Genomic DNA, 16,066 nt, shown 5'->3' on the forward strand with positions numbered 1-16,066 from the left:
AGTTCATTCATCTTCTTGAATCTAAAGGTTAATATCTTTGACCATATTTGGGAAGCTTTAAGTCATTACTCTTTTGACTTCTTTTTCAGCCATGCTTACTTTCCCCTCTTCTCCTGGGGCTTTAATAGTATAATAAATGTTACTGGGACTTTAATAGCATAATAAATGTTACATCTTTTGTTTTGGTCCACAGGTCCCTGTGGCTCTGCTCATCTTTCCTATCTCTTTTCTCTCTTTTGCTCAGATTAGGTAATTTATATTGTTCTGTCATCCACTTCACTGATTTTTTTCCCTCTGTGTGTCCTCCATTCTGCTGTTGTGCCATCCACTGAGCTTTTCATTTGGTTTAATTACTGTGTTTTTCAGTTCTAAAATGTCCATTTTGTTCTTATTTATACTGCCTTTCTATTTGCTGATATTTTAATTTCTCTGTTGAGACTCTTTTTCATTTGCTTCAAATGTGTTTATAAGTGCTCACTGAAGCACTTTCATGACAGCCACTTTAAAATCTTCATCAGATAATTCTAACATTTCTATCATCTCACTGTTGACATCTACTGATTTCTCCTTTCATTCAGTTTGAGATAGTCTTGGTTCTTGCTGTGACTCCTAATCTTCAATTGCAATCTGAACATTTATTTTGTATGTTGTGAGACTGGATTTTATTTAAAGTTTGTGGTTTACCTGGCTATGTCTGACATTGCTGTGTTAGGGAATGGTGCAGGAAGCCACCTCCTTACTGCCCAGTCCAGGTGCAAGTCTAGGTTCTCTTCTCACCCTTGATACTTGAGGGTGGGGCTCCTTACTCTTGGGAAGTGTTTGGAGCCCCGACTCCCCACTCGCCTCCACTAATACTGAGATGATAGTGAAGGAGTTGCTTTCTTACTGCAAGATGGTGGTAAAAGGCCTCCTCTTACACAAACTCAGAGGGAATGGAGAGCGATGGCTTGTTATTGTAAAAAAATTCAGGCTCCATATGCAGCTCGGATTTGACACCATGACGATGGGGGATTTTGTTACTGCATGGCAGAAGTGCAAGTTTGGTCTCCCTCGTGGCCTTCTCTGATACCGCACGGATGGGCAAGTTGAGATGCCTCATTACAGCCCAGCAAGGGTGGAGCTTTAGCTTCTCCACTTGTTCTTTGCTGATCTGGGCAGGGGTGAAACCACCCTTCTTTCTTATGGTGTTTGGCTAGAGTACAGCGGTTACTTTGTCAAAGTTTTCTGCCTTCCTAGACCTTTTCTGGTTCTCTGGCTTGGTGGTTTTTTTTGTTTGTTTGTTTGTTTTGTTTTGTTTTACTTGTACCCTATGGTGTTTCTGTGTCCAGTTTCCCTAGCATCTAGTCTGTAATATATGAGACAGAAAGAAAACTCAGAGAACTCACAGATAGGTCATTCTTTAGATCTTCAACTTGCTACTCATTCTACCTTCTCTCTACCATTCAGAGTCTATTTATGCTTATTTTATATACCATGTATTGGGTTTTAATTGTACTTAATAGAAGGAATGGAGAGGAATTGGCAACACACTCCAGTATTCTTGCCTGGAGATTCCCATAGACAGAGGAGCCTGGTGGACTATACAGCCCATGGGGTCATAAGAGTCGGACATGACTTAATGACTGAATCACCACCACCAAAGAAGGAGTAGGAACAGGGATGTCTAGTCCATCTTCTCTGGAGTGTAAGTCTGGGAGTCTGTGCATTCGTTTTGAAAACACCAAAGCACTTGATAAATGTCTAAAAAGTGAAGGACCATTTGATGGCCAGTTATGGACTGACCCTCTCTGGACTCAGGGTAAAGCTCCCAGGAAGCTGTCTGAGATACTGGACTCTCCTTAAAGTCTCTGGCTCAGTGGGTGTGAATTTTCCATCTATGTGTTTTACTGCTCCTAATGGCCTTAAACCTCTCTGCTCTTTTCACTTATTTTGGTACCAGCCTCTATCTGTTCTATACCACCCTGTCTATACTCCTCTCACTCAACTTTTAACTGCTGCCTTATGAACCCGAGCTTAATTGGGCCTTAATAGCTAGCTATGCATTGCCTGTTTTTGATAAAAATTTGTATTTGCTATCACTGTAGCCACACTCTTATTTGACTAGATCCTTGGAAAGTTCACAACACTGTCATGGTCTTTTTTTTATTTAAAGATTTTTTTTTGATCTGGACCATTTTTAAAGTCTTTATTGAATTTTTCACAATATTGTTTCTGTTTTCTATTTTGGTGTCCTGACTGAAGGGCATTTGGGACCTTAGATCCCCCACCAGGGATCAAACTTGAACCCACTGCACTGGAACTCAAAGTCTTAACCGCAGGACCACTAGGGACATCCCCTGTCATGGTCTTTAACTGCTCTTGCCAGTTACCTCTAGCCATTGAATTGCCCTGTTTGTGGAACGGTAGAAACAAATTCTCTGCAAAAATGCAGAGCAGAAGAGAGGCTCTTCCCTCAAAATATTAATAGTTTCAGAGGGAAACTAGAATTAATTACAACTAATTAATTTTTTCTGAAAATTTCCAGAGCCTTTCCTCTACAGTGCATTCATTGTTTTTTTACTTTTAAGGCATAAGGAACAGAAAATAAAATAAGTCATTGGGTATATTGAATTTTGTTTTTTTCCCCTTTTCTCTTAATTTTGAGTATTTACAGAGAAATAACTGCAAAAACATTTTTGTTTATTCTACTAGGAATATTAAAAGGGGATGATGTAGTCATTGAAAAGATATTTTTCTTCTTTAAGAGAAAATTTCCTCAGAAACAGGAATATAGCAGTCTCTTATTATGAGTTGACCTTGGAGCCAAGAATTGATAGTTTTCCCCTCCATTCATTCTATTCCTAATGCAATAGATAAAAGGCAGAAAGATGAAGTCTGAAAATTTCCATGACCTCTAAAGAAAATTTGTGCTTCTTCCTTTTATCTGATAGTAATTTTATTGTGTTTTTAGTACCTAACATCCTCTTCTACTAAAGAGGTGATGGTTTTTTCCTACTTGAGCTTTATGAGAATCTTTTATAGAAATTTTACCTAACGGTCAATCTGTTAACTGGCAAGTACTTAGTTTGTTTCATGGGATTACAGACATCGGAAGAGGCACTAAAAAATTACACAGGTCTAATGATTCTTGAAGGGCTTGGATTTCAGTGAGAAGGTGAAGGGTCCTGAAAGTTTTTCACCTACTCAATCCCTGGACTGAACATTATGCTTCATAGACATTTTTAATTAAACCTCATGATTATTATAAATTTAGTGTATGGTTGTATGATATTATAAATGTAGTGTATGTTTAGTGTAGTGTCGGTCGCTGTCTTCAAAGTGGGGATACTGTCTCCACTGTTCCCTTCCTCAGATTTTTATAATGAGAGGCAGAAATTATGTCTCTTTGCTCGTGCAAATAGCCAATGTCTGGCCATGGACCACTTTCTACCTTGTATGAAGCTAACTGGCCCACATAAGGATTACATCTATAACTCATACTTAACTCCTTGGTCTGACAAGCTGAGCTAGTCAGCACAGTCCAGAGGGCAATGCTTGACAGAGGAACATAGTCATCAGTTTATCAGTAACTAGTTTTAGTAGCTTTTAATGCCTTGGCTAGATTAAACTAGTAAGTTTGAGAACCTGGTTTGCTGGATTGCAAAGCCACACAACTTTAGAGAGTCATGTTGCTCTTTAAAATGGTGTTTGTATCTTCCTACACGTAGTGAGTGGGGAGTCTGTGAGTGGATGTTGAATTGTTCCGAACCATGACATTGTACGCTATGTGTCACTGTCCTCGAAAGAGTCTATGTGTGTTCTTCTGAATGTCCATAAAGTGAGGGGATTGATGCTTTCCATCTTCTCTGAGGATATTATGTGTATTAAACATCTCTGAAGAAAATGTCTTCAAGCAGACCTTTATCATTTGATAACAAGAAAAGTCTGAATTAGTGAAAAGTCAGAATAAGTGATTACTTTTAAAAAATCACATTCAATAGTTTAGTATTGACAGCAATGATTTAAGTGGATTTATGTCTTTTTAAATTGAGTATGTCATGATTCTTAGGAAATTTATATTTACATGAATTATAAGAAAGAAGGTGCTGCCCAGGTGCTTAAAAGAAGTTTGTTCTTTTAAAAAACTTTGTCATTCTCTCTGAGATCTCAAGCATATGATGATATTCTTTAACAAATCTCTTCTGTTGCAGAAGGGTATCCTGAAGGTGAGTAATACGTAAATTGCCACAGATTTCAAATATGAAGGATATAAATGATTCAGGGCTTACTCTGAATACCTCCTCAATGTGGTGGAACAGAGCAATGTTTTGAAGTTAGAGGGGACTGGATATCAGTCTTGAAACCATGTTTAGCCATGTGACCATGGGCAACTTACTTAGCACCTCTACCACCAGGTATTCTCATTTCTAAAATGGGGAGCATACCAGGCACATGGGTCTCACAATATTGTTGGGATAGTGCATGAGATAACGCATGAAAAGTATCAACAATACTTGCACCATAACAAATGCCAACTTTCTCTATTATTAATGTTGTTGTTCACATATTAATAAGAAGTGATAAAGAGGATTCCCCTTCCCTCTGAAAGGTTTAGGTAATAACCGAATCTATATTTGTTAGCAACACAAGATGAGAAATCCATATATAGCATCCTATCCCCCTCGTTTCTGCTTCTTGTCTAAGGTAGGAGCAAAGACATGACAGGTGCAATCTAAAATATCCTTGGGAGCTCAGTGAACCCTGGGGTTAGGTTAGGGAGGAGGACTGCTATGCCATAGGTCTGAAACAGGAGAATTTCAAGGCCCTTGCATTTGTTGCAGAGTGTTCCAGATGTTTGCAGCTACCTTCAAACTCTGAATCAGCCAATAGGAGGTAGGGGCCCCAGGAAACGGTTTGCTGCAGGAACCATGCTGGCTTTTGCCCTGACTTCTTTCCTGCTCACTGCAATAGCAGCTTTACTTCCCAATATCCTCTCTAATCATGCATTCTGATCAAAATAGTTATTTAAAGGCTATGGCTGATAGGAGTGTAGATACCCCCGCTATTTCCCAGAACAGAGCTCTCCTTCTGGGAATCTTGGGTCCATGTGACTTCCCGAGTAGGTGATTCACACTGAGCAAAGAGACAGGTTTGGCATGACACAATCTGCAGATTCAAATAAATCCGCGGAGAGAGGATGAAGCTGCCCAGAGTCCCCCCTTGCTGGCTGCAGCTCCCAGTGTATGCACAAAACACCCCATCCCAGGCCCCAGATGTGTGCAGGTTTCTAATTGCTAGCACTGCACTAAGATTTGAAGGGTGAGAGAGTTGCAAAATCACGAACACTGAGGGCGGTGTTAGGAAGGCAGCTTCCTGCACAGTGTTGTAGGTGTTAGTGAGATTATCAATTGCTCCGGGAGAGACACAGGACTGGAGGGCTTAGGCAATGTGGTGGTCCCTTTCTTCGCGGTTTCTGCTCCCCGAGGTGGTGCGTTCCTAGAGAAATGTACCCTGCACTTCCGTTTTTGCAGTGAAATTAACTCAAGCTTCGCAGGTAAGACTTTCAGGTCACCTTTAAAAAAAAAGGTTTGAGAGCTGCGGTGGGGGGGTGCTGTACCCCCTTTGCTTTACATCAGACATGTTTTATTGGTGCAAAAGTGGTATCTGGAAGCTTAAATTTGGAGCAGAGGTTTGCAGCAGCCAAAGAACTACATGGCTCTGGGGGAAGGGGTGGGGGGTGAATGAAAGAAAATGAAGGGGACTCAGGCATTTTCTCTCTAACAATTCTCCCATTTCGCCTGGAAATTTTGCCTCCAGGCTGGTGCCCAGCTCCAGGACAGGGTCTCTGGCGTGAGTGAGAGCTGTGATCTTGTTTTTCTTTTCTTTTTCTTTCTTGTGTTTTTTTTTTTTCCCCTGCTTGTTTAGTTACCACTGCATGGGAGCAGGCAGACAGAAGCAGGGTTGCACGCTGTCAATACAGGCTGCAGGAGTCAATAAGCAGCCAGACAGGGAGTGAAATTGGAGGAGGCAGCTATAGATTTCTTAGGTGATTTCTTGTGAGTTTTTCAGAACTTGTGTGATTCAGGCTTGTCAGATACTATTTTGAGCTGGGCTGAGACAAACACATTCCCCTGGTGCACCAGATGTTGACTACAGCCTCCCAATTTCCAGAGGCACCTGGGTTGACTTTCTTGGGAGCAAGGGAATGTCCAGGCAAGGGATAGGAATGAGGGAATAGGAAATTACAGGGGAGAAAGCAAATGTTCTACTGTTCTGGAGCTGGGTAGAAATCATAATATGACTCTGGAGATAATTATTAGGATGTCAGTGACTGGCTTGAGGGAATGAGGAAGAGTGCCTCTTTCAATTCAGTGTGTGGATCAGAGTGAATGCTCCATAAATACATGTTGATTGAGTATTAGTGCCAAAATGTATATTTTTGGGGTGAACTCAGATTCATATGCTAGGTGATCCTTAGAATGTCAAGATGGAGTACTAAGAAAGGATAATGCTAATTGCTAAATGATGAAGATACGAGTTCTGCTGAATAGCAGAATAATATTCTCAAGTGGAAGCATGGGACAGGGAGATATAAACACACGGAGCCTGTGTGCACATCTGTCTGTCTATCCATCCTTCTATGTCTGTCTCTTGTTTATTAGCCACCTGATTCCAGGAGAATTTAAGGCAGATTATAAGACAGACCTCATGCAAATGAGCATCATTAGAGATAAAAATGACAAAAGAGAAGCCTTCATCCACAGGTCGATCTTCTGTGATTCTGCAGTGACATCACCTACAGATGGCTGAAATGTAAGAGTAACTATAATTCTTGATTTAAGCCTTTATTTCGACTTCCTCTTCCACCAACCTTACACCTGATACTGAAGACATGCTGGAAAGTGGACAGACGCTCAGCCCTCCTCTCGGCAAGAGGCAGGTGACAGTGGCACAGGTGATGAGTCATCTGTGGGGGGCTGGCTGAAGTTTGCCCTTGGGAAGTGGAAAAGCAGCTAACTGAGTGCCCTTCATCCTTGAGCCTGGGCTGCTCTTTCATAGCCACATGGTGCTTTGCTTACTTTTTCTTCCTCTATTTGAAACTGAAACAGGAAAAGCATGGTCTCCCTTACCACGGTCTCCTACTTAATATAATATTCTATTATTTTTTTTCGGCTATCACTTCCTCCTCTGCCCAGTGTTTGTCACTGGCCACCGTTTACATGAAACGAGGGGCCCTGCCTGGAGCTTGAGTCGCCCTCAGTGTGAGTGCTGCGGATGGGGAGGGGGAGTCCGGATATGCTGACGCATTCCTGCAACTGCCAGGCGGACTGTGGACAGATGCTTCACATGCTGGGTCCACTTGGCTCAGCTCATAATCCCAGGTTCTGACCTGGAGCGGGGGGAGGGATGCAGTCGTTCACTCGGCCCCGCGCAGAAATATTGACCTAACATCTGCTGTGTGTAGGGCATGGAGTCCTTGTGTGCTGGGGAGTCAGCTGCAGGGGTCCCTTCCCCCAAGAAGTTCACTCTGCTCCCCACATAGCAGCTGCTTTTCCAGGGTCTCTTTGATTTCTCTTGGGAGAGAAAAGAGTTTTATCCCATTTCACCTACAAGGGAACTGAGACACATGTTTTCAGCACCTTACCTAAGATTGCACAGCTAGTGAGTAGGTGATTCATAATTGAAGCTCTGTTTACTTTGAAGTATGGGTTTGTCTCAGCACACATCTTGTCAGGAAAGGCACCTTCAGAAAAGATTCTTTTATAAGACTTGTTAAGGGTTGATACGTTTACTTAGGGAGTAGAAATTAAGGTGAGCCTCGAGCAGACGACAAAAGAAGCTCAGTCCAAACTAGTTTAAACAAAAAAGAGGGTTTATTGGCTCATGTAACTGGGAAGATCAGGTAATGTGACCAAGCTCTGGATTTTTCTCGGTCTGGTCTTGTCTCCTGCTGTGTTGGCTTTACCAGGATCTGCCCATTGCCTGTGAACCTTCCAGCCAGCAGCAGACCCCCTTCCCTCCGGACTCCCCCACCCCCCACCATGGGTCCTGAGCTCATATTCTCTCATTGGACCCAACCCTGGTCGGGGAGAGACAGACTAACAGACCAGTCAGCACCTTCCCCCAGAGCGCCTGGGGGAAACGAGCGGAGAGGCAAATTCCCCAGAGGACAGTCAGGGTGGGAGACGGGAGGATGGGTGCTTGGCAGCCTACCAGCATCCCCTAGCAGAGGCCCTAAGAGGCAAGAGGGGCAGAAGTACAGCCTGAGCAGTGGCGGCAACCAGGGGTGGGTGGGCCGGGTCAGCGGTCAGGATGCCCGCCCTGAAGCTGTGCCTTTGCCAGCTGGCTCCTCTTACCATGGCCATCCCACCACCGTGTTGCAACTTGATAGTTCCCTCTTGGGATCCGTGGGGGTCTTAGGATAATGAGGCAGAAATAAGTGCACCTAGGGAAAGTGTTAGTCGCTCACTCAGGTCTGACTCTTTGTGACCCCATGGACTGTAGCCCATCAGGCTTCTCTGTCCATGGAATCCTCCAGGCAAGAATACTAGAGTGGGTAGCCATTCCCTTCTCCAGATTTCTTCCCAACCCAGGTGTTGAACCCAGTTCTCCTTCATTGCAGGCAGATTCTTTACCATCTAAGCCACCAGGGAAGCACAAGTATACCCAGGAGGGTGGGTCATATCAGTGGAAATGGGTGGTGGTCCTTCCCCTGGTTGCTCCCAAGATTCCTCCTTTCTGCTCTGGGGCAGCATAAACTCTGCACCCTGAAGGGCCACTGATGATGGTTCCTGACCACCAGCTGCAGTATAAGTTGGGTTGTATAGGTCACCATCTGCTCAGGATAAAGCAAGCTGTCAGAAAGTGGAGAGAAGGTCTCAAGAATTGGGAACCTGTTGAGTGTCCTAGGAGGATATGACATTTGTTATTTCACTGACCCTCTATTAACTAATGCCTAGGTTTGCTCAAGGGGCTTATGCATCTGGGGGTTTATGCTGAAGTCATGAGTAGGAAGTTCAGTGTTTGGCCCATCAAAACATAGAGCTCATGTGTTTTTTCTTTCTCAGAAAAGCTCTACAGGTAATGAGAAAGAATACTGTCATAGCAGAAATCAGGAGACATGACTTTGGTCTGGTCTCTACCTACTGTTCTTCACTTGACTTCTTTTAACAAATTAATTTCTGAGCCTTATCTGTAAAGTGGGGGGTGAGAGTTCCTTCCACTTTTGCGAGGAACAAACAAGAAAGCAGGCAACCCCGTGTCTGACTGCTAGTAAGCCCCCAGCGGAGTTTTTCTCTTTCTTCCTCAGATAGAATTCTTTTACATTCCAGCTTTGTTATTCTCGTGGAGAAACCCAGGTTAGCCTTTGGAAGGCCGTTCCTGCCTGAGTTTGAGTCAGATTAGATTTAGCAGGTGCAAAGGGCTGCAGAAGTGACTTGGCGGTTGATAGAATTACAGCCAGGAATCAGACGGGCTTCAGGAGTTTTGAATGTTGACTCTGCGCTCCAGGCTGCAGTCCTCCTCTGAGCTTCTTCCAGCCGGGTCTGCTCCTTTGTGAAGGGAGCCACACCCAGTCACACCAGGGGATCATCCTAGCTTCCCCATCTTTGGCTGTCTTCTCTGATGCTTAGCCCCTCTGTGCTGCGTTTACACATCCCACCAGTCAACAAAGTCCGATTGATCTTATATCCAAATCCCTCTTAAGCCCACACCATCCTATTCACCCCCACCCCCCACCCCTGCCGCCCCATTCCAATGGGCGGATGCCTCCTCCCTCACTGGACTCTCATAATTGCTGCCTTGCTGTGCATGGCATAAAGAGTGCTCTACCAGTGGTTTTGTGAATGAGGAATGAGATAATGAGAGCTGAAATTTAGTGAAACATTTAAGCCCTGCGTTCCTAAACTTCTGTTTGTAAGATAGGCATGGTTCAGTATTTCTAGGAATATTTATGGCCTAGAATTAGGTTCTCTTGCCTGCCACCTACCATGAAGTCACTTCCCCTACCCCCACTCCATTTTATAGAGATGCTTAACAAGTACTCTGCACATGAGTTAAATAAGCAGGGTGACAATATACAGCCTTGACATACTCCTTTTCCTATTTGGAACCAGTCTGTTGTTCCATGTCCAGTTCTAACTGGTGCTTCCTGACCTGCATACAGATTTCTAAATAGGTAGGTCAGGTGGTCTGGTATTCCCATCTCTCAGAATTTTCCACAGTTCGTTGTGATCCACACAGTCAAAGGCTTTGGCATAGTCAATAAAGCAGAAATAGATGTTTTTCTGGACCAACCAGTCCATCCTAAAGGAGATCAGTCCTGAGTGTTCATTGGAAGCACTGATGCTGAAGCTGAAACTCCAATACTTTGGCCACCTGATGGAAAGAGCTGACTCATTTGAAAAGACCCTGATGCTGGGAAAGATTGAGGCCAGGAGGAGAAGGGGATGACAGAGGATGAGATGGTTGGATGGCATCACCAACTCAATGGACATGAGTTTGGGTAAACTCTGGGAGTTGGTCATGGACAGGGAGACCTGGCATGCTGCAGTCCATGGGGTTGTAAAGAGTCGGACACGACTGAGCAACTGAACTAAACTGAACTTAACAAGTACACGTCAGCCAAGTTGCTTGTTTCTATAGGGAAGACCATCCCCAAGTCTTCCGAAGTCTTGAGGGAGATACCCTCCTCTACTTTTCTGAGCTGTCATTTCACCATCCTCATTTAGCTAACCTCTGGCAAATATAATCTAAGCCCATGCAATGCTAGAGGTGAAGTGTGAAAGTGGCTCAGTCGTGTCTGACTCTTTGCAACCCCATGGGTTGCAAATTTTCATACAGTCCATGGAATTCTCCAGGCCAGAATACTGGAGTGGGTGGTCTTTCCCTTCTTCAGGAGATCTTCCCAACCCAGGGATCTAAGCCAGGTCTCCCACATTGCAGGCGAATTCTTTACCAGCTGAGCCACAAGGGAAGTCCATGCAATGCTAGAAGTGCCCACTTAACATCTGGCAGGGAGGAGAGACAATTTACTTACCCAACCGAATTACCTGTTCATACTCCTGATTCTCCAAGCATATGTCAGAACAAGAAGATGAAAAAGAGTTTGTTAACACTCTATAGGACTAGTAGTCCACACGCAAGAGAAATTTAGCACCTGAAAATGCTTTCTCTCTTTGGTGGGGAATCTTTTTCTCCATCAGAACTGCGCCCCTCCCCTCATGAGACTTGCGACTGATTTTCTTTTACAGTATCTGCTCAAGGTTCCTTTCCTCCAAAAACAAAAACCCCTAGCTGACAGCTCACAACTCTCTACTGGTTTGGCGGCAGCCAAGGGACTAAAGAACAAGCCTGTTCTGTAGGTGCCTCTGAGGAGCTGATTTTAGGATGCGCAAGACAAACATCAGAAAATTCTCTTGAGTGTGACAGTTCTCAAGGCAGGAAGATTTCTGCATGCTGGAGGAATGAAGAAACATGTTAAACCATAGTCATAAGTCAGATTGAGGTAGAGGTTTCTGGAGTGGGATGGAGATTCCATTGCAGGCTAAGAGCTGTTCCTGTGTGGCTCTTCCACCCAACTTGTTTGTTTCTCAACCATTAATAGGAACTATCCCACTGAGGATGGATGATTTGCCCAAGAATCTCTCCCACAATGCCCTACTTTAGGGCTTGGAATTCCATTATTAGAGATCCATTCATAGGGCCATGAGATGAAACAAACATACAAGAATCTCTTTACAGCACCCTGCCAAGGGCCACTCAGTTGACACTTCTAGAGCCAGACCCTGGGCTGATTATAATAATGCATAGAAAAGTTAAGTCATATCATCTGCTGCCCAGGAGTATGCAATCTAGATGGTAGTATCCATCCTAAGAATAATGAGAACAGGAGCTGACATAGATGGTCCTTACCCTATGCCAGGCACTGTCCTACGTGCTCCATGTGATTGAGTCATTACATTGTCATGACACCTCTATGAGACTCTTACCCCTATTTACAGGTGAGAAAATGAACAGCAGGTCATTTAGTGCTTTGCCTCAGAGTCGCAGAGATAATATATGTATAAGACACTGTGAGAGCAGAGAGAAGTGTGGTCAGGGAGGTGCTTGTATCTGAACATCTCTACTGGCTGTAGACTCAAGCTCTGCCTAAGTGGATCTTCTCTCCTCCTTTGAAATAAGCATAGTATTCTCCCTCTTGCCAAATTTAGCAACCCCTGTGAAGGCACTAAAGTCTCTAACATCATGATATGAATTTAGCTTTCAAACATTTGGTACCTGAGGTGGGAAAGAGCAGAGCCTACGGAAGTAGAGCACTGGGGATTCTCTTGGCTTGCTTCTTGATTTTCCCGAAGTCAGTTCTGCTTATGAGGCTGCAGGGCAGTAGGCAATAAAATGGCACCCAGATGGAGGGAGATGTTAATAGTTGAGCAGGTAAACCTCAATCTCCCCTGTTTTGACTTAGGCATGGTGACCCAGAGACCTTTTTTTTTATTTATGATACTCTATTAGGACTGTTTTGATTTTAAGTGTCTGGGCCAACCCAAACTACATTAAGTGAGAAGGGAATATTAGTGGAGTCCACAGAGGAAAACATTAGAATGGAAAAGACTAGAGATCTCTTTGAGAAAATAAGAGATACCAATGAAACATTACATGCAAAGATGGGCACAAAAAAGAACAGAAATGATATGGACCTAACAGCAGCAGAAGATATTAAGAAAAGGTGGCATGAATACATAGAAAACCTATACAAAGAAGATCTTAATGACCCAGATAACCACGATGGTGTGATCACTCACCTAGAGCCAGACATCCTGGAGTCCCACATCAAGTGGTCCTTAGGAAGCATCACTGCGAGCAAAGCTAGTGGAGGTGATGAAATTCCAGCTGAGCTATTTCAAGTCCTAAAAGATGATTCGCTTAAAGTGCTACACTCAATTTGCCAGCAAATTTCAAAACACAGCAGAGGCCACAGGACTGGAAAAGGTCAGTTTTCATTCCAGTCCCAAAGAAAGGCAATGCCAAAAAAGTTCAAACTACTGCACAATTGCAGTCATCTCACACGCTAGCAAAGTAATGCTCAAAATTCTCCAAATGATGCTTCAACAGTACATGAATGAAGAGCTTCCATTTTCAGGTTGGATTCAGAAAAGGCAGAGGAACCAGAGATCAAACTGCCAACATCCGCTGGATCATCAAAAAAGCAAGTGAGTTATAGAAAAACATCTACATTGACTATGCCAGTCTTTGACTGTGTGGATCACAACAAACTAGAAAATTCTGAAAGAGATGGGAATACCAGACCACCTGACCTGCCTCCTGAGAAATGTGTATGCAGGTCAAGAAACAACAGTTTGAACTGGACATAAAACAATGGACTGGGTCCAAATGGGGAAAGGAGTAGTACATCAAGGCTGTATATTGTCGCTGTGCTTATTTAACTGATACGTAGACTACAGCATGCGAAATGCTGGGATGGATGAAGCACAAGCTGAAATTGAAATCTCCCAGATTGCTGAAAGAAATATCAATAACCTCAGATATTCAGATGACACCACCCTTATGGCAGAAAGTGAAGAGGAACCGAAGAGACCCTTGATGAAAGTGAAACAGGAGAGTGAAAAGGTGGGCTTAAAGCTCAACATTCAGAAAACTAAGATAATGGCATCTGGTCCAATCACTTCATGGCAAATGGATGGGGAAACAATGGAAACAGTGAAGGACTTTATTTTCTTGCACTCCAAAATCACTGCAGATGGTGATTGCAGTCATGAAATTAAAAGACGTTTGCTCCTTGGAAGAAAAGCCATGGCCAACCTAGACTGCCTATTAAAAAGTAGAAACATTACTTTGCCAACAAAGGTCCATCTAGACAAAGCTATGGTTTTTCCAGTAGTCATGTACAAATGTGAGAATTGGACTATAAAGAAGGCTGAGCACCAATGAATTGATGCATTTGAACTGTGGTGTCGGAGAAGACTCTTGAGAGTCCCTTGGACTGCAAGGAGATCTAACCAGTTAAATCCTAAAGGACATTAGTCCTGAATATTCATTGAAAGGACTGATGCTGAAGCTGAAGCTCCAATAGTTTGGCCACCTAATGAGAAGTGCCAGCTCATTGGAAAAGACCCTGATGCTGGGAAAGATTGAAGGCAGGAGGAGAAGGGGATGACAGAGGATGAGATGGTTGAATGGCGTCACTGACTTGATGGACATGAGTTTGAGCAAGCTCCGGAAGTTGGTGATGGACAGGAAAGCCTGGCGTGCTGCAATCCGTGGGGTCGGAAAATGTCAGAAACAACTAAGGGATGGAACTGAACTGAGTGGAGTCCATAGGGAGAAAGTCTGGGAGTTGTTCTGGACTGAGGTACAGCATGATGCAGAGTCTCATGTGACGTTGCCAAGTTTCATGTTTTCATCTTTCAAGTTGGTTCTGTTCTCCTCCTGCCTTATGATCACAAGGTTAACGCAGCAACTTCAAACCTCACTCTGCTTAGCTTCTGTCTGGGGTTGGGGGAGGGTGATAAAAGAACTCCTTTCGTAAATGATCAGAAAAAGAATCCTGGGCTTTTGTTTTATTGACCCTTCTAAGTTGCCTGCTTCTTCCTGGAACAGTCACTGTGCTCAGAAAAAGAAGTTACACTGATTACCTTCGGTCAGTTTGGTATAAGGATGGAATGAGAGAAGGTGACCAGTGAATCCTCAAGGCAATTCAGTTCACCTTGGAGAAAAGTGATGACTCCTTCACTGGAAACTCCTGATGTGATGACTTACATCTTAGCTTCTTCAGACAGTATTTTCTCTCTCTCCAGGGACAACAGCACCCACAAAACACACACCCCCAGTGGCCTTCTTACCCACAAATATGTGTCCTGTAGTCCCAGGGGCTCAGTGGGTGGAGACTAGGATGCAACGGCTAAAGAGACTATCACGCATAAATTGGCTCTTTCAATTGGCCCTGCAGTTCTTTCACTCCTGAGTCAGGGTTCTTATTTAGAGCAGAGGGACCCAGAACATCTTTGGTCTTACAGATGGTGTTGGTTGGATATCAACATATGGGGAGGTTTGTGGGTGGGAGCAGCTGATGTCAGGAGGGCTGAGTTGGAACATTGGATTCAAGTCAAGAGAAAAGTCTTGAGGCTTCAGTTGGTGAAGAGAAGTCTCCTACACTGAAAGATGTGAATTTCTGGCAGCCTCTCTGTAAGAATGAAGAAAAAGAGGCCAGGAATGGTTAAAACTCCAGTGGACACGGAGTTGAGGCGTATGGAACAGGGGCTGGTAGACAAGGAGTCAGGGCCTGCTGCCCTGAGAACCACTGATCACTGACTCCTTCCCCTTGACCGTGGCAAAGGCAACTCAGTAGACAAAGCTGACGCTGCTTACCTCTGTGACTTTGGATAATTCACTTAATCTTGTCAAGTCTAGCTTTCTTAATCTGCAAATGGGGATAACAGAAATAGCTACTTCAACAAGAAATTGTAAAAACAAGCTTAGCCCATGGTAGGAGATTTAATATCATTGTCAGCTTTTTCCTCCCTGTCTGTAAACTCTAGATACTCAACAACTTGAAAGTCAGTCTCTCAATTCATGATGTGATCTCATGACACTAAACATGTTGATAAGGAGTGACTGAAATGAACTTATCGTTAGTATTTCTTTCTTTCTATTTTTTTGGGGAAGAGGTCTTTTTTTGAACAGTTGCCCCAGACCACAGAAAAATGGAGGTGTTCTGGTTCAGTGGGTCCCACCCTTCCTGCGGTCATTGGATCAGAGCCACCTAGGTGGGAATCCCTGCTCCACCCCTGACTAGCTGTATCATATTTGGAAGTAAGTTGAATCTCTCATGTCAGAATCTTGCTCAGTAAAATGAGGGTAATGATACTTGCCCACAAAGTTAATGCTGGGATTTGCGACAATCCATGTAAAGCCTGGCCTTGTTACAATTCTGTATATCATCAGTGCCCGTTCTGTGGGATTTTACAATTCAAAATGTTACTGCATGGTGGCTCCCGGAAGGAGACAGCCCTGGAGGATCCCATCTGGTGTTGGAGGAGCCCCCTAAAATGGCCATACATATGTACAT

General features: G+C 43.8%; 1 protein-coding gene across 3 annotated transcripts in view; it reads left to right on the top strand.

Moving 5' to 3' along the window:
• Nucleotides 1-16,066, top strand: part of NRXN3 (neurexin 3) — a 1,687,603-nt gene that overhangs the window by 160,669 nt on the left and 1,510,868 nt on the right. The window lies entirely within an intron of this gene.

Source organism: Muntiacus reevesi, chromosome 7 (genome assembly GCF_963930625.1).
Source record: "Muntiacus reevesi chromosome 7, mMunRee1.1, whole genome shotgun sequence".
NCBI lineage: Eukaryota > Metazoa > Chordata > Mammalia > Artiodactyla > Cervidae > Muntiacus > Muntiacus reevesi.